The sequence below is a fragment of the Ochotona curzoniae genome, unplaced genomic scaffold, assembly GCF_017591425.1.
Source record: "Ochotona curzoniae isolate NIBS_2020 unplaced genomic scaffold, NIBS_Ocur_1.0 contig_66, whole genome shotgun sequence".
In the NCBI taxonomy this organism is placed as follows: Eukaryota; Metazoa; Chordata; class Mammalia; order Lagomorpha; family Ochotonidae; genus Ochotona; species Ochotona curzoniae.
Window position 1 is genome coordinate 4,636,902 of NW_024466512.1, and position 21,652 is coordinate 4,658,553.

At 54.1% G+C, this 21,652-nt stretch overlaps 1 protein-coding gene across 2 annotated transcripts in view; it reads left to right on the forward strand.

The window, feature by feature from the left end:
* Positions 1-347: 347 nt before the first annotated feature.
* CTBP2 (C-terminal binding protein 2) overlaps positions 348-21,652 on the forward strand; it is a 61,551-nt gene continuing 40,246 nt past the window's right edge. The window contains exon 1 of one of the 2 annotated variants that reach the window (XM_040991953.1): positions 348-1,436. The gene's annotated coding sequence lies outside the window, so the exon portion shown is untranslated. The remainder of the gene's footprint in view (positions 1,437-21,652) is intronic. The other variant, XM_040991952.1, reaches the window with a different exon arrangement.

Genomic DNA, 21,652 nt, shown 5'->3' on the forward strand with positions numbered 1-21,652 from the left:
AGGATGTGATAACCCTGACTGTGGAGTCCACCCTTTCCCTGAGTTAATTACCTCTTGAGAATACTTCCTGCCTTTGAACTAGGAGCTGGCTGTCAGGACACAGATGTCCTGTGTCATTAAGTCCTAAGAACAGGGGAGCAGGGGCGCCTGGGGAGGCCAGTGTTGGCGCTTTGTCACTTAATGCAGGGAAGTATCTATAGGACTGGATCCTGAGAGATTAGTTCCCTTGCTTTGGAAAAGGAGAGCCTGTTTTGGGAATCTATAGCTTCCTAAGGTGGGAATGGTTAGGGACGTGCAATGTAACTGGGACCCTGGATCCCGTGGCCTCATGGTTGGGGGCATGCAGTGGAACTGGGTCCCTGGATACTGTGGTTTCATGGCTTCTTGTTCGCCCATTAGGGTTGGACGGGTCACGGTCAGCTGTGGCAGTTCATCCCTGCGTGGGTTACCTCTCTTTCCGTGGGCTTGAGAATGACTGCTGTAGCACATGGACCCTCCAGTTGCATAGCAACCCAAGCATTAGAAAGCCCGTGTTTTCTCCATGGCAAGACCATAGACATGCTTGTAGCCTGGGCAGGATGCCTTTGCCATAGGGGTAGCTTGGCATGATCTCCCACCCCCTTAAAGCCCTGTGTGTGAAGAAATGGTTGAGCTGGTGTGGATGGTACCATATATTTCCTCTTTTCAGTGTATAGTAAAATAAATGTGAGTGCTGTTTAATGCATCACCTCGTTTCATATTGCATTTGCCAAGAAAGTGCAATTTTATTGAACATTAGGATTGAATTCTTAACTGAGTAATCAATTTCGGTAGTAAGTTAAAATGCCTTCTATTAATGGACAACTGCAACCGTTAATCAGAGTAACAGTAGATTAACAGTTGTCAGCATTTATGCTAATGGCACGTATAAACCATGGGGTTACGGATTGCACTTTTTAATTCCATATTTCTCAAAACAGTTGGAAATACTTTTGGCTGGAAGGTATCGATTGTTTTGTGCCTCTTTGCTACTCAGAGATGTAAAGAAGCTAAATGACATTTTCACGGCGATGACACAATATCACCGTCTGCTTTTGCACACTTGGCATCATGTCAAAATAGATGGAAAGGGTTCATTTGTTCTGGTGCTCCACTGTTTAATTTGATCTGGTGTGTGACTAAAGCAAGACAAATAGTATTTTTAATGACACCATTTAATAACCCCTGGTAGCTCGGAGTTGAAAACATTGCAAAAATGCAATTAAAGGGCGGTGGGATGCAAACAGGATCACTGCTTCGGCTTGACTGACTCGGTGCGTCTTGTTTTCAGGCTTTCTTCGCCTTACATAGTTTTGAACCCATGAAGCTGTGTTCCTCGAGCGAGACGAGCAATCTGCCGCGTTTACTATAGCGTGTGGACGGATCTCTGCCCGTGAGTTGTTGCCTAGAGTCTCCAGGTAAAAGTTCAGTTTTCGCAGCTTCCCCGTGGAATGTGCTTTCAATCAGTTGCTAGCCGTGGACGGCCGCAGCTCCTGCGTGTCTCCCTGGGATGGCTGGCGGCAGGATTGTATTGATTGCCTTTCAATTAATTGCATCTGGTATTTTCATTTATCAAAAGCAAAATACATGTAATTAACTCTGAAGCAATATAGTTCAGTGCAAAGTGATTTTTTTTTTTTTTTTGGCTGCTGCTGCTGCTATAGAGATAAGTCAACGGAAATTATACTACAAGGAAACTGGAGTCAGAATGGAAATAGTATTACGACTTTGACGTATTAATTAAAAAGAGTGAAAATGAATGAGAGAAATGGTTTGCCACCCCCAGTCACTCCTACAAGGCAGATGGATGTCTTTGGGGGAAAAGCAGCTTGCTAAGCGATGGCTCGCCAGTGGTTTTCTCTGGAGGAGCTGGCCCCGGGTGGCATCGGGCCGAGACTCCCCTTCAGCCCGCATTCCTATGCATGCGGCTCTAAAAATGATAGCTAATCATGCTTTCACCCTTCACCTCTGCAAAGTTTGGGAGTTCATGTTGAGTTGCCACATGCCTTTAGGCATTTTTCGTAAAATTTGGATCTTAATGTCCCAAGAGCGGCAGCTTCTCTGATGGGGTTGATTTTTACCCAGGAGTACAGGGCTTTATATAAAGAACATTTTCTCCTTGAGCTGGCAGTGTCATTCGAAAGTAAGTGTGGGTTAACTCAACCTGCTGCTTCCGGCCAGGTGATTAAGCCTTCCTCGGGGGAAGATGAAGGTCTCCATCATGACTTGGCCTTGTGGCCAGAGTTGCCAGAGCCACAGCGAGACTGTGAGCCCTGTATTGTCCCTGGGCGCTCGGCGAGGGACACAGAGCTGAGGCCTAGCTGTCCCAGCCAATGGCGAGGTGGCTGTGGACCAGGACAGAGGACCATGGATGGGGTAGCTTCCTCCTTTTGCCGTGGAGAAGGGTCAGCTGGGGCCACTGCATCCCGAGGGCTCACCTGCTGTGCGACCTCCAGTTGGTGAGCCAAGCGAGTGGACTGCAGGAGCCCCTCAGCATCCCCATTCAATGCAGAGGTCTGTCCTGGCTGCCCAGCAGGTCACAGAGCTCACTTCTGGCTGCTCACAGGGCCCAGGGAGCCCCTGAGGAACCCTGACCCGGAAGGAAGCGGCAGCGGCCGCTCAGCCTGACCCCTCAGTCATGCCTTTCCAGGCCACTGTCCTGTCTTCTGGCCTTGCCTGCTCGCTCTTAGACCTGCAGGCCAGCGGGGACAGCGTCGCGGGGTTCCTGTGCCCCAGGATGGTAGCTCCACTGTGGTGCTGGGACCCTGATTCCAGTCTGCTGGGGTGATGTCCCCGTGTGGACTTCACGTCTGTGTCGGCCTGCTCTCGGCTGAGTGGGCAGCCTGTCATTCATCCAGGAGCTGGAACATTCGAGAACTTTTTCGAAAGATGAGGCTGTTGTAAAGACTCTGAATAGGATGCAGTGCACCTTAAAAATAGATGAGTGGTGAGTGGACAGGGCCCTAGTCACGGGGACCAGTGCAGAGTCCTTTGTTAGCAGTGGTCTCCATCCCCGAGAGCCGTGTTACCGCTCTGCACACACACCAGCTACCGGCATGAGGTTGTTAACAAATTACTCCTGAGTGCCAGGCGTGCCCAGACACCCGGCCTTGTCCGCTGTTCCCACCACCCGTTTTTGTTGTTGTTGTCGTTGAAGATTGATTTATTTTATTTGAAAGCATTCCAGAGAAAGAAGGAAAGACAGATTTTCCATCTATCTGTTCCACTCACCACATGAGTGCTACAGCCAGAGCCAGGAGCTTCTTCTGGGTCTCCCACGTAGTTGCAGGGTCCCCAGTGCTTGGACCGTCCGTCCTCTGCTGCTTTCCCAGGTGCAATGACAGGAAGTTGGGGCAGAAGTAGAGCTGCTCAGACTACAATTGGTGCCCCGCCCCCCCGGGGGAGAGATGAGTGCGCTGCACCACCACTCCCAGCCCACGCTGGTGGAGTTGGGATGAGAGTTTGGCCAACACTTGGACAAGGTGTAAGAGGCTCCATGTGGTGCTGAGCTGGCAAGGGAATGTGGTCGCTGTGACACAGCTGTGCCCTGCGGTGTCTGCAGCCCACAGCCACGTTGACTGTGCCCCTGGCGGCCATTCTCACAGCTGCCCAAAGAACTCGTCTTTGCCCTTGAGCATCTTGTGTGTTCTGTGTCTCATCTGATGCCTGGCAGGTTGCACTTGGCAGGAAGCAGCCACCTTCTCAGCTCTGCGCTTGATTGCAACTACGGGGCCCGTCTTGGATTGTGGCCCGAGTCAGGGCTGCCTGTTGGTTTCATCCCAGGAGCTCACTGGTGGAGATCCCAGGCCTGGCCACAGTGGGGCTGAGAAGGAGGTGTGCTTTAAAAACCTGCACCTCCTCTCCAAGTGGGTGGGAGTCACTGGTCAGCGTAGTAACTCCAAGTGCATCTTGATTTGCTGGTATTCTTGCTCTACCAGAGTTGGGCCTTTGGGGCCTCTTGTGAGATGGTCACATCGCAGCTTTCCGTGTTCTCCCCGGGGCTCATTTCATCATGAATGGTGAACAGCAGCGTTGGGTCTGCGGCTCTCCGTCCAGGTTGACTACGTGAGAAGCCGAGGGCTGTGCGGCTGGCCCCTTCCTTTGCTGCTGACTTCCAGCCTCCCCATCTGTTTGGGTGGTGACAGTTCTTTTGACCAGTTTTTGAATTACTGTCAGCAACAGCACCTTGCAGTTTTAACCAGAAGTGTTAGGACGGAAAGCAGTTGGGATCCACGTCACAGAATGTGCCATAGTACAAAGCCAAGTCCTGTGCAGCGGCAGTGGAACAGCTGAGGCCATGGTCTTGTGGGATGCAGCTGCCCACACACACCATGCCACTTGGACAGGTTGCAGCCAGGCAGGGTCCTGGGACCTCACGAGCGAGCTCTTGGTGCTTGAAGAGGTCCAGCTGCTGTCCACTGTGTGGCTCCGGTGGTGTGGAGGTGTAGCAGTTCTGACCACTGGGCTCGGGCAGACAGGAGCAGAGGGAGAGGGTGGCACTAGGTCACTCGAGAAGCAGATCCTTGGGCTCTGATGCTGGTGGTAATGCAGAGTGTCTGGCTGCTCCATGCCCCTGGTGCCCAGAGTTCTCAGCTCTGCCCAGTCTGCCCTGTGCGCCCCGTCCCCGCCCCACCCTTTGCTCATAGCTGGATCCTGCTCCATTTCCTGCCAGAGGCTCAAGCTGCAAAACATAGATGAGATGAGATCCAGGATGCTTCAGGTAGGCAAGACAGGGTAAGGATACCCCAGGTGCTGGGGGCCTGTGCTGGTGGGACTCAGCCCAGCTGGAGTGGTCGGACTCCGTCTCTAAGCCTGTAGGATAGTGTGTGTTTTGGAATCCAAGCCGTGGGGAGGCTTGTGGGTCAGACTCTCAAGGCCTGGGTCTCATCCCCTCACTCCACCCCGGCTCCTGCTTCTAATCCAAGTGGACTGGCAGAGCATGAAGAGCCAAGCAGGCGGCTTTCACTTTGATCCTGTCTCCTGCATGACTGTGGCCTGCCTGGGTTTCCTGACTAGAGTAGGTGTGCCAAGCTGCTCTGCCTAGAGGGTGGGGTCCCCTGCCCTGGAGCTCCCCTCCCTGTGTGATGGAGTTGGTCTGCCAGAGCCACAGGATCAGGTGTGTCCAGGCTCCTCCGTGACCGACCAGGTGACTTCAGTGGTGGAGAACTATCCTTGTTGGTGGCAGCCCTCCAAGAAGCAGGGCCTTCCTGGAGCCTTTGAGCTCTTCCCAGGTGCCATCTTCCCAGAAGCGTGTAGGGGCCAGTCCCTGTCCCAGGGGTGCCTGGGCTGACCCTTGGGGCGGGACTCAGGGGAAAGGCACTGCCCAGCTCCAGGTCTCCCCACTGAGCCAGGGAATGACCACTTGGCCACTGCAGCGTCTCCTCCTCCCCAGGCTCCAGCACATGCAGAGAACGAGGGTGGGAAGTCAAGGGCCCCGCTGGCCACGGGAGCCCTGCGTCATGTTGGCTTTGCGGTCTCAGGTCCGTGGGTTGGATCCTCGAGTGTGCGTGGGGGAAGGGAGGCATGGGGAATGAGCTGGGTCTCTCATCAGTTTGCTGGATGTGATTAACGGAGGATGAAAGGGTTATTTCTTTCTCTAGATATTTTTCATTATCATTATGTGCTGCCGCTGTTGGTTTTATCACCACTTGCAAGAGTACTAGATTGAAAACATTTTCCTTTAAAATGATGGACTCGGAGCCCAGTGTGGCTAAATCCTCACCTTATGTCTACCAGGATCCCATGTGGTGCCAGTTCATGTCCCGGTTGTTCTACTTCCCATCCAGCTCCCTGCTTGTGGTCTGGAAAAGCAGTAGAGGACAGCCCAAAGCCTTGGGTCCCTGCACTCATGGGAGACCCAGAAGATGCTCCTGGCTCCTGGCTTCAGATGAGCTCAGCTCAGCTCATCTCTGGCTACTTGGGGAGTGAACCAACAGAGGAAGATCTTAATCTCGTCTCTCCTTCCACCTATGTATCTACCTTTCCAACAACAACTAGAAAAAAGTGGTCTTGGTTTTAGGTGTTCCAGGGCTTGCCTCGGGGCCCAGCTGTGATGGGAATATGGGAGTGTCAGACCCTCGGCTGCCAGTGCTGCGGGAATTACATCTTGGAGCTGATGTGGTGGCACGGTTGGTTGGCAGCTCAGCTCCAGCTCTGCTAAAGGCCTGGGAAGATGGCTTGAGTGTGAGGGTCTTGGCCATCCCCATAGAAGACCACCGGGTGGAGCCTGGCCAGCCCTAGTCCTTGGGCCCTACGGAAGTAGGTTGATCTCTCTCACTGTCCCCTCTTGTCTCTATCTTACTCAACTTTTTAAATCAATACCTTTTTTCCTTTTTTTAAAATGTTTATTCTATTTGGGAGGCAGACAGCTGCCAGACCTGTTCATGGCTTGCAGGCTTGCGAAGCCAGCCTGGACCTGAAGCCAGGAACCCAGGCCCGGTCTAATGGAGTGGCAGGGTCCTGGGGACTCGAACCATCTCCCCACTACCCCCCAGATGGTGCTTTAAATCTTGAAGCTGGGCCCTAAGTGAGAGAACCCAGGCATTCTGGTGCAGGTGTTGAGGTCCCAAAGGAAGCTGGGAAACAGGTCCTGGCAGTGACTTGTGCTCCTCACAGCAGGGAGGGATCCTGGGGACCCAAGTTGTTTTTAAAGCCAGGAAGCTGGTGTGTTTTCCGGAAGTTAACCCTTGCTGGGAGTCGGGGGCAGGTTCCACAGTGACCTTGCCAGGTGTAAGGTACGTCTGAGTTTGCAACTTCCTCTCTGACATTGAAGAACAGGTTTGTTTTATTGATTGTTCGATTCATTGGTATTTGGCACCTCCCAGCTGGCCCCATGCTGTTAAAAGTGAGGGCTTCTGTGTTAACTGGAGGCTTTTGTAATCCACTCTTTCCATGTAGCAATTAAAGATAATTCCCCTAGACTTGCACGAGTTAAGGGTAAATAAGCAGGTTTGAGAAGGAAAGTGCTGTGAAACTCGTCCTTTTTGTGTTTGGGCTTCTTTGAGTGGACACTCACCTGAGCTGGTAAAATGGGGCGTTTTTCTCTGCTTGTCCTGAGAAGCAGCCTGCGTGGTGACATTTATACATATTTCATAGTGTGTTTGCTCTGGGCTGGCTGAACAACAACATCCACTTCTCAGCAGTGTACTGCTTGAAAGAGAGCCTGTTAGGATTAATCATATGTGGCCGAAAGATGGACCTTAGGGGGAAGTGGTGATGGGCCGGGGTTCAGGCACACAGCCCCAGCGTGGCCAGGCCAGAGTATGAAGCATGGTTCTCCTCCCTTTAGCCACGTACACACGCCCTGGTGGCCGGTGGGTCCCTCGTCTTGACGAGCTTCTGTGGCCTCCTCCTGGGAGCGGGCCAGCAGCACTCCAGTCCTTTGGAGTAGGTTGTGGAAAGCCAGGAGGGGTGGTGCTGTGATCCTGTCCACTGTAATTCAACACCTTTTCTTTGGTGCTCCTCCCCCACTCCCCTTTGGGCCATAACTTACCCCACTCAAAGGAAACCTTTGTTTTCTCTGGAAGGTGTAGCCTGCGGCTCCCTGAGGGGAACGCTTTTCAGTAGGATGGCGTGGCATGCGGCTGAGGCCACACACAGGTGCCAGGTCCTGGAGCCTCAGGCGGACTGAGGCGGGCAGCTGGGCACTGCCCCTCCTCGTTGCTTCGAGGTCCCTGTGCGCAGGGGCACTCAGGAAGTCTGGAAAATACAGGAGAGTGGTGGGATCCCGGGCCTGGCTCTTCTGGTCCCTTTTCGCCCTTCCCATCCCCCACAGCCCCTGCATTTGCTCCCTGAGTGCAGGGGTGGGGCCTTCCATCTGGCAGAACCTGTGGTCACTGTTGGCACAACACTCCTTCCAGTTTGGGTGGCTTCACAGTCCTCCAGCTCCTCCATCAGGTGGAAGTGAAAATGTGTGTCTGCTGGCCGTGGCCTGAGAGGCAGAGCTATGGCTGCTCACAGACCCTAAGGCCGAGCCGTGTGCAGTGGGACCCAGGAGGTGCAGGCTGAGCCAGGCTCACACAGGTGCTGGTCTGGACAGCCGGCTCAGCTCTCACTGGCTGGGAGGGTGATGGCCCACAAGTGTGTGATGTCACCTGGTCCCCAGAAGCATCTGTGCTGGGCAGCAATGCCTCCGTGAGGTCTGACCCTCTCCCCTTCGATGCCAGTGTGCGGGGACTCTGAACAACCTTGTCTAGGTGCTATCCTTGGCTAACCTCCCAGATGAAGGCTTTGCTTCTTCAGCTGTCCTGCTGGGAAGCCAAGGTCAGCAAGAAACCCAGCCCGGGCCTGACGTGGCAGCCACGTGGGTGCAGGTGCTTGCTGCCTGTGCGTCTGACGGCTCCTGCCCTGGCATTCGTTCAGAAGTTGGCTTTGGCAGTAGAGTACTCCTGCCCTTTGTGATTCTGTTGAAACTCCTTCCTTAATGACCCTTCCCCCTGTAACCCTGGGGTGTAGCTTCCTCCAGGAAGTGCTTTGACTCCCCTGGGGCCTAAGGGGGGCACTGCAGAGGCCTGCTGAGGCCAGTGTCCGTTTGCCAGTTGAATCAGAGCAGATTGATGCCCCTTTGATGGGGCTGGGAAACAGCTCAGCTCTTGTGGGGAATTGCATCATGGGAGTCCCTCACTGCTGTGTTCTTGTGCTTGCTTGGGGGCAGGAGAGACAGTCTCCCTTCTGTGGTTTTGGAGGAGGGATCCTGGTCGGCCAGCTCTGGTGGGCACTGGCTTTGGGCCAGCTTCTGCCCAGGGGACTGAGATACTGCAGAGGACGCATGGACTGTGTACACTGTGCACTTTAATGAAGGGTGACTTGTCACCATCCTGTCGTCGTCATCCATGGCAGTTCACGGCTTCAGCTCGAGGGGAGGAAGTCCTTGCAGCACCCACCCATGCCCAACGGCTTTCCTGCTGTGCCACCCTTATGTGTCAGCCTGGCCTGATGCTTGTTTGCCAAACGATGCTGAATGCAGGGTCCCCCAAAGCCCTCTCCAGGTGGACCTAGTGTTGGGCTATCGTTCTGTGTGTGTGGGTATGCTGGGTTGAGCCACGGCACTGGCCAGGAGTGGGCACCTTGGTATCACACCTATGGAGGCTCCAGGTTCTGGTCCCTGGACACCTGCTTTGTCACAGTGTAGCTCCTTCCTCCATAGTCTGCCCACAGATCGGCGGTCTCTCTGCAGGTTACCTGAGCCCTGAAGTGTGACCAGGGCCTGAGACTGGCACCACCCTCTGTCTCTCCTCCACAGTGGTCAGGACGAGGCCACCAGGCCTGACCCCGAACGAGAGCCATGCTGGGAGAAACCCAGAGCATGGCCACTTCACATGAAAGGTCGTTAGATCCGGGTCACTGGGTTTGGACTCTTGCATTCTATGGCAAAGTCTAAAAATGCAGATTTGCAGCAACCGATGTTAATGAATTCAGACTGTTTGGTTTTCACGCTGAATAATGGCTGGAATTACCAGAGCCCTGGACTTGTGGGATTCTGGATTGTGGAAGCGTTTTTCAAGATTAAATTGATAGAATGTGGTAATATCACTTTTATTAGCAGTTCTGGCCTAAGAAGAAATATGGGAGAGTTTTGCAAAAATTCTAGTAGTAACAAGCCATTGTGGACCAGGTAATCAGTAAATTTTAAACGGAGGCATCTCTGCATCTCATTGCAGCCTTGCACCCTTAGATAGTAACCACGGCACCTTTGTCCCATAGGGCCTCCTCTTCCGATTCCATTTAAATGCAGGTTTTCACTTGCAGTGTAGGAGAAGCATCTAGGGGACTGGGAAGGCCACTCTGCATCTTTCAGCTTAAGGTTGGTGTCCTGGTCCTTCCTCTCTGCTCTCCTCCCCTGAGATGCTCGGGGTATCTGGCTCGTCACAGCTCGGCCCTGTGTCTGCCTTAGTTAGCACTGGCCTCCAGCAACCTGTCCAGTCCATTCATGGCCAAGCGGAAGGGATGGAAGCTTCTAGATGCCAACCTTTCCACTGTATGGCATCCTGAGGTCTCCTTAGTGTTCGTGTGTGTGTGTGTGTGTGTCGGGGGGTATGCTTCCAGAGCTGATAGAAAATGTGTATTTATGAAAAAATCTCTGCATGGATTTTAAAAAGCTCCTGGCACCAAAATAAACACGTAATTCCAGTTTTCTGAGAGCATTTGTAATGACCCTCATATTTGTGCTGTTTACATTTTAAGAGTCTGTTGTTGACTGGAAAGACTCAGGGCCAGAAACAAAGAGGAAGATCTCTCATGAGCTGACTCACTCCCCAAATGGCTAGGAGCCAGGCCCGAGTCAGACCGGACCCAGGAGGGGTCGGACGGACCCAGGAGCTCCTCCTGGGTCTCCCCAGTGGGGGGCGGGATCCTCGGCAAAGGAGGGGGGATCCTGGGCAAAGGAGGGGCCTCATCCCCGGCATTGCAGTAGCATCTAACTCACCGTGCCCAGCAGCACCCCGATTTGTGCTATTAGATTTCACCTTTTTTTTACTTGACACACAGGGAGAGCTGCTGTCCCCCGGGTCACTCCCCTAGTGTCTGGGGAGTGTCTGGGGTCCACAGTCCTTGTCTTGCACATGGGCGGCGGGGTCCGCAGTCCTGGAGCCAGCGCCCCCCTAGCTTCCCAGGGTGCTCTAAAGCTGGAGGGTGGAGTCTGGACTCGGACCTGGCACTCTGAAGTAGTGCTAGACTAGATGCCAACCCCTAAACTAATTTATTGATGCTCCACGGGTGTATGCTCGACGGGTGTATGCCTTTGGTTCTCGTCGGATTCTCCCTTTCCAGGGCTTTTGCGCATGTGTTCCTAGAACCCAACCCAGAAAACCAGCCCCATGGCTGGGTAGAGGTCTTTGGAAGACGTCAGGACTTCCTCAGAGCCGTGACTTGCTTGATGTCCCTGTTGCCGAAGGAATGAGCTGATGGCTTTTGACATTCCGCGCTTGGAATTAATTAGGTGTCTAATCATTATAAATACCACTTTCCTATGCTGTTGTCTGCCTTCAGTGCAGCATCTCCTGCTATATATACTTGTCGGTTTCAAGCTGAGCGTTGTGTTTTGGCTTTTATGATCTGTCAAGGGAAAATGGAAGTAAATTCTTTATAATATGCTAATTGATCTGTTTGGGAATTTTTAGAAATAGGCAGCATCTGCACTCCAGTGGCGCGGTTAATGGCTTCCGCGCGTCAGCAGGGCGGAGGAGCTGTGGACCTCGGCGAGGTGGCGCCCGCCCTGGGGCTTGGCAGGGTGGACCTGTTAGGCTGGGGCCGTGGAGTCCTGTTTGAGGACCATGCTGGCCAGTCCCGGGAGAGCCCGGAATGGCTGTGTATGGTCTTACTCCCGCGGGCCTCAGGCCAGAACGGGCCAGCTGCAGTGAAGGGTCGGAGGCCGAGACGGTGGACCTGGACATTGCCTGGAGCCTCTGCTGCTCTGGGTGGCTTGTGTGGCCTGGTACTCTCATGCTGTGTCCTATCTAAGACTGTTTTTGCTTTGTTTTGTTTAAGATTTCTTAATTTGAAAAATTCACAGCGGGAAAATATCTTCCATCTGCTGGTTCCCTCCCCAGGTGGCTGCCATGGGACCTGCATAGATCTGAAGCCAGGAGCCCGGGGCTGGTGCTTAGTGGCTCCTGTGAGTGCAGAGGTCCAAGCACATGAGCCTGGCACTTTCCTTCTTTCTTTTTTTTTTTTTTTCCTTCTTCTTCCAGATTATTTTATTTTTGTTGGAAAGTCAGATATACAAAGAGGAGAGAGGGGGGGGAAGATCTTCCTTTCGTTGGTCACTCCCCAAGTGGCTGCAACGGCCAAGGCTGAGCCGATTTGAAGCCAGGAGCCAGGATCCTCTTCCCGGTCTCCCACATGGGTACAGGGTCCCAAGGCTTTGGGCTGTCCTCAACTGCTTTCCTAGATCATAAAACAGGGAGCTGGATGGGAAGCGAGGTGACCTGGATTAGAACCAGCACCCATATGGAATCCTGGGCATGCAAGGCGAGAACTTAAGCTGCTAGGCTATCGCGCCGGGCCCCTTCCCATGCTTTCTCGGGCACAGATGTCCTTTGCCATCTCAGTGCCTTTACGGCCTTTTGTGGTTGGCTCTGAGAAGTACAGCCTCTTTCTAATTCTTACTTGAAAGGCATAGTTCAGAGAGAAGAGACCAAGATCTTACATGTAGTGGTTCATTCCCCAAATAACTGCCACAGCTTGAGCTGGGCTGGGCTGGGGCCTCTTCGGGGTCCTCCGCGTGGTGTGGGAATTCAAGCACCATTGCATTCCCAGACTGTAAGCAGGGGACTGGAAGGGAAGTAGAGCAGTGGAGACTAGAACCAGCGCCCGTATGGGATGCTGACGCCTCCGACAGAGGCTTATCCCGTACATCACAGTGTCGGCCCGAGGAAGCTCAGCCTCGCTTCGATTCCTTGACAGGGCAGGAAGTTCTGAGACACGCAGTGGCCCATCTGCCCTGTGCCCATCTGCCCTGCGCCCTGTGTTTATACACAGGGTGCTCGGAGGTGACCACCTTGCCGCTTCCTCCCCCTCTTGCCCGGTTGGCGAGCGGAGCCAGCTTTATTTGAGCCTAGGGTGTTTCATAGTTGGACCTACGGGTGAAGGGGGTGGGCACGGCCTACACCCTGCCCTTGCCCGCTCTGCGGCGACGGTGCCATCCGGTGTGAACCACGGGATTTTACGATGCCACCACATATATGGGGAGCACACACGTGGTCTGGAGTCAGCAAGTTCAGTACACACTACTATCATTAAATTTTCAGGCCAAAGCTGCAAAAATTAATTGGAGGCGTGTAATAGTTTAGAATGTGAACTGGATTATGGTAATATAAATTATAGGAAGAGCAGACATTTTTATATACTGGAGAAAGGGGAAAACTGGTTTACTTTAATGAGAAGAGATAGGAATGTGGAGCTGTTTTTTCATTACAGATGCAGTCTAAAGTGTGTGGACTTGGTTGATGAATAGAGCTAATTCACTGCTACAGTTCCAATAATTCATGTTGCACACTTTAATGACTTCTAGATAAAAACAGGATTGAAATGTTAATTTCTCTGAAGAAATCGGGGCACTCTTGTAGCCCAGACTTTGCCCCCCTATTAAACCACTAGTTAATTTCACTAAACAAGTCTCTTGGAGATATTTCATGCTAGACCGACTTTTGTATTTCTTAACCTCAATTGGCCTTCTGGCTCCCCCCTCCCAAACTTCCACATCTGTGATTGTCTGCCTCCAGTGAGAACGTGTCGGGCCCAGCTGACCCCCGACTCCACTTGGCAGCTTCCATTCTGTGATTCTGCATTCCGGTGGGGAGTAATTTTTGTATGGTTTCTGTTAGGTGGTTGTCAGCCACTGGCCCGTTACTGGAGCTGGGGAGTGTGGGTCAGCAGTGACTTCTGGGCTTTGATCTCGGGTCACACGGGAATCTGACCACCAACACCAGCTTACTGCTAAAACTTTCTGTTTTTTGTTTTTCATAATTTGGGGCCTTTCCTGCCATAGAGTGGAACCGACCTCAGTGTCCTGTCTTGCACTTTAACTTAACTATTAATTTTGTATTTGAAAATCAGTTTACAGAAAGGGGGAGGGACAGGTGAACCTGCTGGCTCACTCTCCAACAGCCAAGGGCCAAAGCCAAACCGATCTGACGCCAGAAGCCTTCTCCAGTCCAGGCCTCCACACGGGTGCAGGGTCCCAAGGCTTTGGGCCATCCTCTGTTGCTTTCCCAGGCCACAAGCAGGGAGCCGGATGGGGAGTGGAGCAGCTGGGACTACACCGGTGCCCACATGGGATACCAGTGGCCCAGCTGAGGTTTAGCATGCTTTGCCACAGCTATGGCCCCATCTTGTCTTTGCTCCATTAACCTGATGTCACAGGAAGGACAAATTGGAGCTTGTTGTCGTGAAGATTAACAATGGGGATCCAGAATTAAGGTGTACTCGCTGTGTCTTACCTGTTTTTGTTCTGATAAGCTTGTGTGGCTTTGTTATTGGAGTGAATTCTGTAGTTTCGTCTGTTGGTTTTGGACATGGGAATCACAAACCCACAGTAGGGAAGGGAGGTAACCAGCCCTAACCCCTGGACACAGATCGGCTGTGCCTTTGCGTGCGCCACGTGGGGGTGAAGACCTGGCCAGACAGGCTGGCCTGCTGCCCCCAGGTGGCACCGGAATGCCTGCAGATGTTGTCCCATATCCCTGGGTGCACCGAGTCCCTGCTTGAGGGCCTCTGGCTTTGGGTGCAAGTTTGTTCCCTGCCTGTTGTTTCTCATGCTGGAGCCTGGAAGCGCCACCTGCCATCAGGAGCCAGCCCTGAGAGCCCCCTCGGGTGGAGGTGGGAGGTGTTGTACATGTCCAGGTGGCACGTCACAGGCTCACACATGCCCAGGGAGCCACTCCGGCAGACAGAAGGGGCGCGCACCAAGACGCCGACCCGTGCCTGGCTCCCTCTCGCATGACTGTTCATGGGGCATGCTTGACAGGCAGACTGATTCGTCACCTTGTCATGGTGACATGTTGGGATGGCTCTGGAATCGCGTGCCGTTGGTGCTTCCTGTCTGAGAACAGGACTGAGCCTCTGTGAGCCCTAGCAGCACCAGGCATAACTTACCGCCTGCTTTTCCCTGTTTCTTTAACTTTTAATTGAAACCGTTTAGTTGCCACCCTGCTGCTAGGAATCTGGGGACAATTAGGGAAGTCCCATCTGTCCTTTGAACCACATTCTATTGCCTCCCCCTTCCCTGTATTGAGAAGACAGCAAATTCCCGGCTTCCCTCCGGATGGCTCTATCTCACTTGAATGAGTTATGGCAACTCTTTAATTCAATTATTTTCTCCAATCCAGGCTGGAAATGATTTAGTTGGATCCTAGGCCTGGCTTTTGCAAGGCAAAGCCATGACTCCCAATGCATGTGCAAGTGGGGTTCTGCATTGTTCATGGCCGCTGGGGTGGTGGGGGCAGTGGTCTCTGCCCTGGCCCCTCGTTACCCCTCTGCCCTGCAGATTGGAAATGGCAGGTGTCATGGCCACAGCGAGGCTTTCCCCGAGGCAAGGGATTATCTGTCCAGTGATATTAGGTCAGTGAGTCCCCACCCAGCTGTGCCCAGGAGGTGTGGGGCAGCCAGAGTGCCAGGCCTGGAGGCTGCATCCGCATCAAGCCGCTCTTCTGAACTGGAGGCGGGGGGTGGGGTGCGAGCCCAGTCACATTGAACCTCGCGCTCTGGGAGATGTGCCCATCCAGGGGCTGCTGAGGAGGGATGTGTGCACATGGGGACCTTCTGGAGAGTTCCAACACAAAGCCAGACTTACTATTGCCCCCCCCCCCCCCGCCTTCGGGTCATGTTGGCTGGGGAAAGGATTACTTACCTAAAATATCAGGGTGGCTTTTGCTCAGTGCCTGGGGTGACAGATGTGACCTGACGAGCCCCTTGGTGCTTGGGTAAGGGGGCTCAGGCACGGGGCAAACTTGGCCAGGTGTGCCCGGGTTCTGTGTGGGCTTCATGAGGCATGGGATGGCTGAGCACCTGCCCTGAACTGAGGGAGCCGGCGCCTCAAGATGTGGCCCTGAGACGTGTGGAGGTGGGAGTCCTGCGTCCTCCCGTGTTCTCCACTGACCCACCAAACCTGGCAGGCTGAGACAGCCTCGGCCATGTGTGTACGCGCTAACTTGCTTGTCTGTCCACCTGTCCAGCAGATCAGATCCTAGGACACCTTGGTGAGGCAAGCAGGTAGACGGTGGAAGAGATGGCCTGGGGAGTCGCTAACTCTTTTGCAGCTTGATCGTCTTAAAGAGACCCAGTTCGGTGTTGAATGGAATGTGCTTTTGCAAATAAAACCATACAAACAATCGTGGGGGAAATTCGGTCCTCTGTAAGCTGGCAGAATTTGAACAGGTTCCCTGTCCCTTCCCCAGGACTCTGTAGTAAATATGTGTGTGTTTCGTTTTTGTTTTTATGACTTCTTTGTTTATCTGGAGGGCAGTGAGAGTGAGAGCCAGAAAGATCTTCCATTTACTATTTTACTTCCCAAATTGCCACAGTGATGGTGGATGAGCCCAGGAGCCAGGAACACGTATCTAGACGTGTGGGAAGGCTCCCAGGGACTGCCTGGATATGCCCTGGGAGGGGCTGAGGGACGGACCCCTCTGAGGCAGGATAGCAACTCCCTGTGGTCGGGTCCCCACATTACAGGGTTCCCCCGGAGCAGTCAGATGCAAATACTGGCTTCTTTATCAAACAGATGTTGATGAAGTGGTTGCCAGGTGTTAGGCTTTGAGCCAGGACTCTGAGTGAGGCTATGGCAGCCCTGGTTTGAGCTTCCTCCTGGAGTTTGCCCCCTTGCACCTGACACCTTATGTCCTTGGGACTGCGGGCACAGGCTTTGGAAGCACGCTGACCTGTGGAGAAGGCACTCTTGGGAGGCCTGCTGCATACGAGATGGGCTGTAGGATGACAAGGTGTTGGGAAACCCTTAGGAACAGGGAGGGCTCAGCAGATTGGGCCAACCTTCACTGGAAGGTTCTTCCTGTCCCATCAAATGTTTGTTAGCCTTACAGTTTTTTGTGCCAATCTTTGAATCGCCACGTTTAAAAACACATCCCCTAGTCCGGGTTTGATTTGCCTTGTTCTTGTGCCAAAGCACCTCTTAATCTCATGCAAATACTTTAAAATAAAAATGTCTTATCTGAAACAGTCTGTACGGCCCTCTGCCTGCTTTAAGTGATAGATGCACTTTGAGAGCCGTTGCTCTGTCCTGTGTTGGGGCAAAAACAGCAGAACGCGGACTTCGTGTCCCCGGGGTGGTTCTCTGTGTTTGCCCACCCCAGGGAGTGGAGAAGGCCTGCAGTAGGCCAGCTGGAGTCTCTGGGCGTGAGGGTCCCGGGGGAGGGCCAGGCGGCGTCCAAGGGGGAGCTGAGCTGTTGTTGGAAGTGCCACAGCAGCAAGTAGATGGCTGTGGTTTCTCTTTGCGAGTTTTGGACTCTGGCTGTGTGTGAGCTGCTCTCGCTGGCACCTGCCGCAGCCCCAGGCCCCTACCCCGTTTTCACTCTTCTCCCCGAGACACCTGCACTTTCACGCACAAGGCACGCCCATTGTGTGGGTCCTTCTACTGTTTTGTTTCTTCATTTTCATTCTTTTAAATTTGAAAGATGGGGAGAAAGATCTTCCATCTGCTGATTCACTGCCTACAAATGCCTGTAACAGGCAGTGGGGGCTTGACCAGGTCAAAGCCAGCAGCTCAGGTGCTACATGTGGGTGGCAGGGAACCCAGTGCTGGAACTGCGCTGGCTCAGAGGCACAGGATCTGGGCACTTGAACCAGGCACTTGCCACCTGGTGTGGGGACATCCTGGGTAGCGACTTCACTGCTGGGCCAAACACGCACACACGGGTGCATATCCACGTAGCACTGCTGTTGAGATCCTGTGACCCTTGTCCCACATTCGGCTCCTGAGGCGTGTTCCGGCAGAGGCGAGGACCTGCAGGGGAACCCTCCTCCCCTAAGTATCATCAGGTGGAAGGGAGGCAGCCTACCTGCTGCAGAGGGGAGGAGCTGCCTTGGGAGCTACGGAGCGCTGGGGGGCTGGGGGCCCGGGGAGCTGAGATGGCAGGGGTGCTGGCTGTGGAAGGCCTCCGGAAGAGGCAGCTCCCGCCAGGTCCCTGGGGCAGGTGCCAACGCAGAGGGCTGGGCTGCAAGAGCTTGGTCTTGTGCCTCAGGACATGGGGAAACATTTGCGGAGTTTCTAAGACTCAGTGATATGATTGGATTTTTGTTTTGAAAAAGGATAGCCCCCTGGCACCCCCTTGTAAGTAGGAGACTCCCCCCGACCTTGGAGGAGGTCACTGTGGGGAGCCTGGAGTGGCCAGCCGAGGTTTGCAGCGTGAAGCAATTTCAGCTTCACGCACACTGTCTGAGCACTTCCTTCCTCTTCGCCCTGATTTTCAAAGTGAAGCCACCAAACCCCGCCAGGAATCTGTGATGGAAATTGTCTCTGGTTAATGGGATCTTTACAGCAACTAAATCCTCCGCTAAACACTTTATGTAACTGCTGCTGCGCACAGGGGTGGCGCACCTGCCATATGGCGGCAAAGCCTCTTTCGCCGTCACTGGGGAAGGAGGCAGGTTCCCACCGCAGTGACTTTGTCATCCACACCTTTCCCACCATGTCGGCTGTCAGGGCAGCGTAAGGGTTTGGAGGAGGGAGCTGCTATGCTGTGATGAAGCTGTTAGAGAAAATGTTGGCAGCTTCTCTCTGCATTCCCCCGTAGCCATGGAAGCAAACTGCCGCGGAACTCAGCTGCTGTTTGCAGCCTGTACTCCTTGCTTAAGAACCAGGGGCAGCACTGACCGTGGGCAGCCACAGGAAGGAAGGAGGGCTGAGGGTCTGCCCTGTTGGGCTGTCGGGAGCCAGCCCCGGCCTCTGGAGCAACTCCAGGTCAGGGCGTCTTTGGGCCAGGCCCAGCATGCCGTTGCCAAGGAGAGCGCTTTGTTTGCACAGAACCCAGGGACTGTGGAAGGGCAAGTGTGCACTTTGGGAAGGACGTGCTGACGTGGCCAAGGTGGACTCACAGCTGAGCACTGACAGCAACAGGTGGTGGGGCCAGCACCGAAGGGACAGGCTGGGCAAGGTGGTTCCTTGGTAGGGAACGGCCCCAGTGGGCCGGGAAGGCCTTGAGAAGTCTGGGGAGGAAGGGTGGGCATCAGGCGGGGGCCAGTGGGCTGCAATGGCTTCTTGAGTAGAGAACCTGAAACTGAGACCCACCCTCTGCCAGAAAGCAAAGGATGGGCTGGCAGAGAATTGTAAGCACCTGACCCAGGAAGTAGCTGTTTGGACAGGAGCTGCCGTCAAGGTACAGAGACTAAGTTCTGGGCCAAGGGGGAGTGTCTGCTGTCCCTTCTCCCCAGACAGGAGGACCAGGGCACAGCACAGCGTGCAGGGAGACAGCCCCCAACGTGGGCCAGGCCTTGTGGCCTGCAGAGCACTCCCTGTGAGTCAGAAACACTGAGTCATTTGGTCACCTGGCCACACAGCTGCTGTGCGCCTGAAATAGAAGGATGACGGGGCCGCTCCTGGCCGCTGCCCTCCTGTGTGCTCCCGCGGCCTGTGGGGGTGGCATCGTGCTGCCAGCGGCATCATGGTTCTGGTTCTTGCTCAGGCTGGGACCATGGTGGGGGGATCTTTTGCCCTAGAGGCATGTGGCCCGATCTTCACTCAGATGGCCTTGGGAACACGTCCTGTGTCCCAGAGGAAGACAGTGGAAGACAGCAAATACAGAGGGACTTGTGTGCCTGCAGCGTGGCAGGGTTACCTCATTGATGTTTTAGTGCCAGGATGTGGGATCAAGGAGGACAGGGGGAGAACCCACCCTACTCCTGGCCCCCTGACATGGTGCCCAGAGGGTTGTGTCCTTGGCCCCCGCACAGCCACCTGCCAACAGCCCCCAGGGAGGTGCTCTGACCACGGTGACCGCCTACTGCAGCTCAGCCTGTGCGGTGAAGTCCCAGCGAGCTTGTTTGCACTGTGCCTTGGCCATGTATGGTCAGCCCTCTGTGGTCTTCTAGTATCAGGTTGCAACGCAAAGGTAGATGAGGCTGTAGCCAGTGGTCAGTGGCTGCCCAGGGTTGAGCTTGCAAGTGTCCTTGGCCACCTGCATTTTTTTAAGGTGGCAGCAGAGGATTCCTTGCCTGGTGTGGTTGGGAGAGCGCTGCCCTGGAGCAGCTGTCACAGGCTTACTGCGCACCCGCCTTCAGGGCCAGGCTGTGTCTTGGGTGCCACAAAAAAGCACCACCTGTCCACTGGAGGAACTTAAGAATCAGCTGAGGCAAGAGGTACATCCAAGTTGGCTAGCACTCAGTTTTAAAATACAAAGGGGTGAGTTTGGGGGAAATTGCCAGCTGATGTCTAGTGGAGAGTGAGCGGGAGGGCAATGTTCAAAGGGCAAGGTGCCCGTCCACTGTAGGCAGCGTGGTCTGCAGGTGTGATGTCGCGCCCAGGGAGGACTGGGTTCCGGTCTCTGCCTAGGGCTCCAGCTGCTTTGTGGATGGCTCTGTGACCGTCCCTCACGCCAGTGTGGGCCAGAGATGGCCCTGGTGGAGCCTGTGCTGATGGTGGAGGACTGGTCCTTGATGACCCGCCGCCCCTGCGGCCACAAGAGGCAGCCCTGGCTGCTGAGCTCCTGGGTCTTTCTCAGGCACCAAGGGAGTTGAGGGACACAGAGCCTGAAGCTGCAGGTGGCAGAGTGGGGCCCCCAACCCTGGGAGTCCCTCCCTGTCTTAGCTCTGTCCTGGAGACCTTGCTCTGTGACCCTGCCGGTTTGTCACTTAGACCTCTGATATGCTGTGGTTCTTGCCTCACATTTGATCATTTATCTATTTGACACTATTTATTTACTTGAAAGGCAGTGGAAAGAAATCTTTAATCCTCTGGTTTATTCCCCAAGTAGTCAGAAATGGCCAAGACGAAGCCAGGAGCCAGGACTCGTATCTGGGAACCCAAACACCAGGGGGCAGGGTGGGCAGTGTCCTCTGCTGCGTTCCCAGGTGCGTCAGAAGGTCACTGGATCGGATGGAGGTGGAGCAACAGGGATGCCATTAGTTCCTCTCGACCCAAGCCCCCGAGTGCAGGAGTCCCCAGGGAGCGGTTGCCGGCTGTGTAACGGGGTAGAGAAATTTGCTTTTCTGGACCACAGCATGTTCCATTCCAGCACAGCCTTGGTAGTGTCTGTTCTTTAGACCGGATGGATGTGGGTTTTGCTCGTTGTCCCATGATATCCTAAAGCAAAAGAAGGCTCTCCATATACAGTGCGTGTAGTTAACTCGTCTCCTGGTCACCTGTTGCTGTGGTTGGATCCCGATGTCCTTTCTCAGTGTCCCTCCCTTGGGTCTGTCTGGTGTCAGCTCCAGGAGGCATGTGATGTTAGCGGGGTCCCCAGGCTGGGGGGCATCAGTGTGGTCGCTGTGAGATGGTGTCCCCCACCCTTCCCATTTCCTCTGCTGTACTGGCTGTGTCTCGGGGGTTGGGGGGGCCTGCACAGCGATCCTTCGAGCCGGCTGCTTGTGTTGTGCATTTGTTTCCGAGTCTCTAAGTCATTACATGTGGTCTTTTGTTCTGTTTCATGTCCAGTTGGGTATAGGATGAGGCAGGGGCGGCAGCAGGTTTGTGTCTTCCTCATTTGCAGATGGGGCACGTGTGTTATTGTGGGCCCTGGACATGCCGGTGTGCCTTGTGGAGTCAGAGGCCTGGAGCTGCAGTGACCTTGGGGGGCACAGTGTGACACCCAGATCTGGCCCTTCCAGATGGGCTGCGAATAAAGTTCCCTCCTGTGGTCAATAATGGATGACTCGAGGGGCTGGGAGCGCAGATTTCTGCTTTCAAGTGTTTTCTTACTTTTTCACATTTCTTGTGCATCTGGAGACCTTTTGGCTTGGGGCATTGAGTTCACTTTGGAGAATACCCAGAGGAGATTGTGTTTCTGTGCAGGGATGGGATGGTGCAGCTGGCGGTCCCTGCGGGCGTTGGGGCGCTCTCGGGGCCCAAAGAGGAGGCGTGCACGAGTTTGTTATCACCAGATCTGAAGAAACTGAGCATATTTCTCTCCAAATTTTGACTTCTGTTCTCCTAAGTAGAGGTCTGTGGAGGCATGATTTGTCCGCCCCA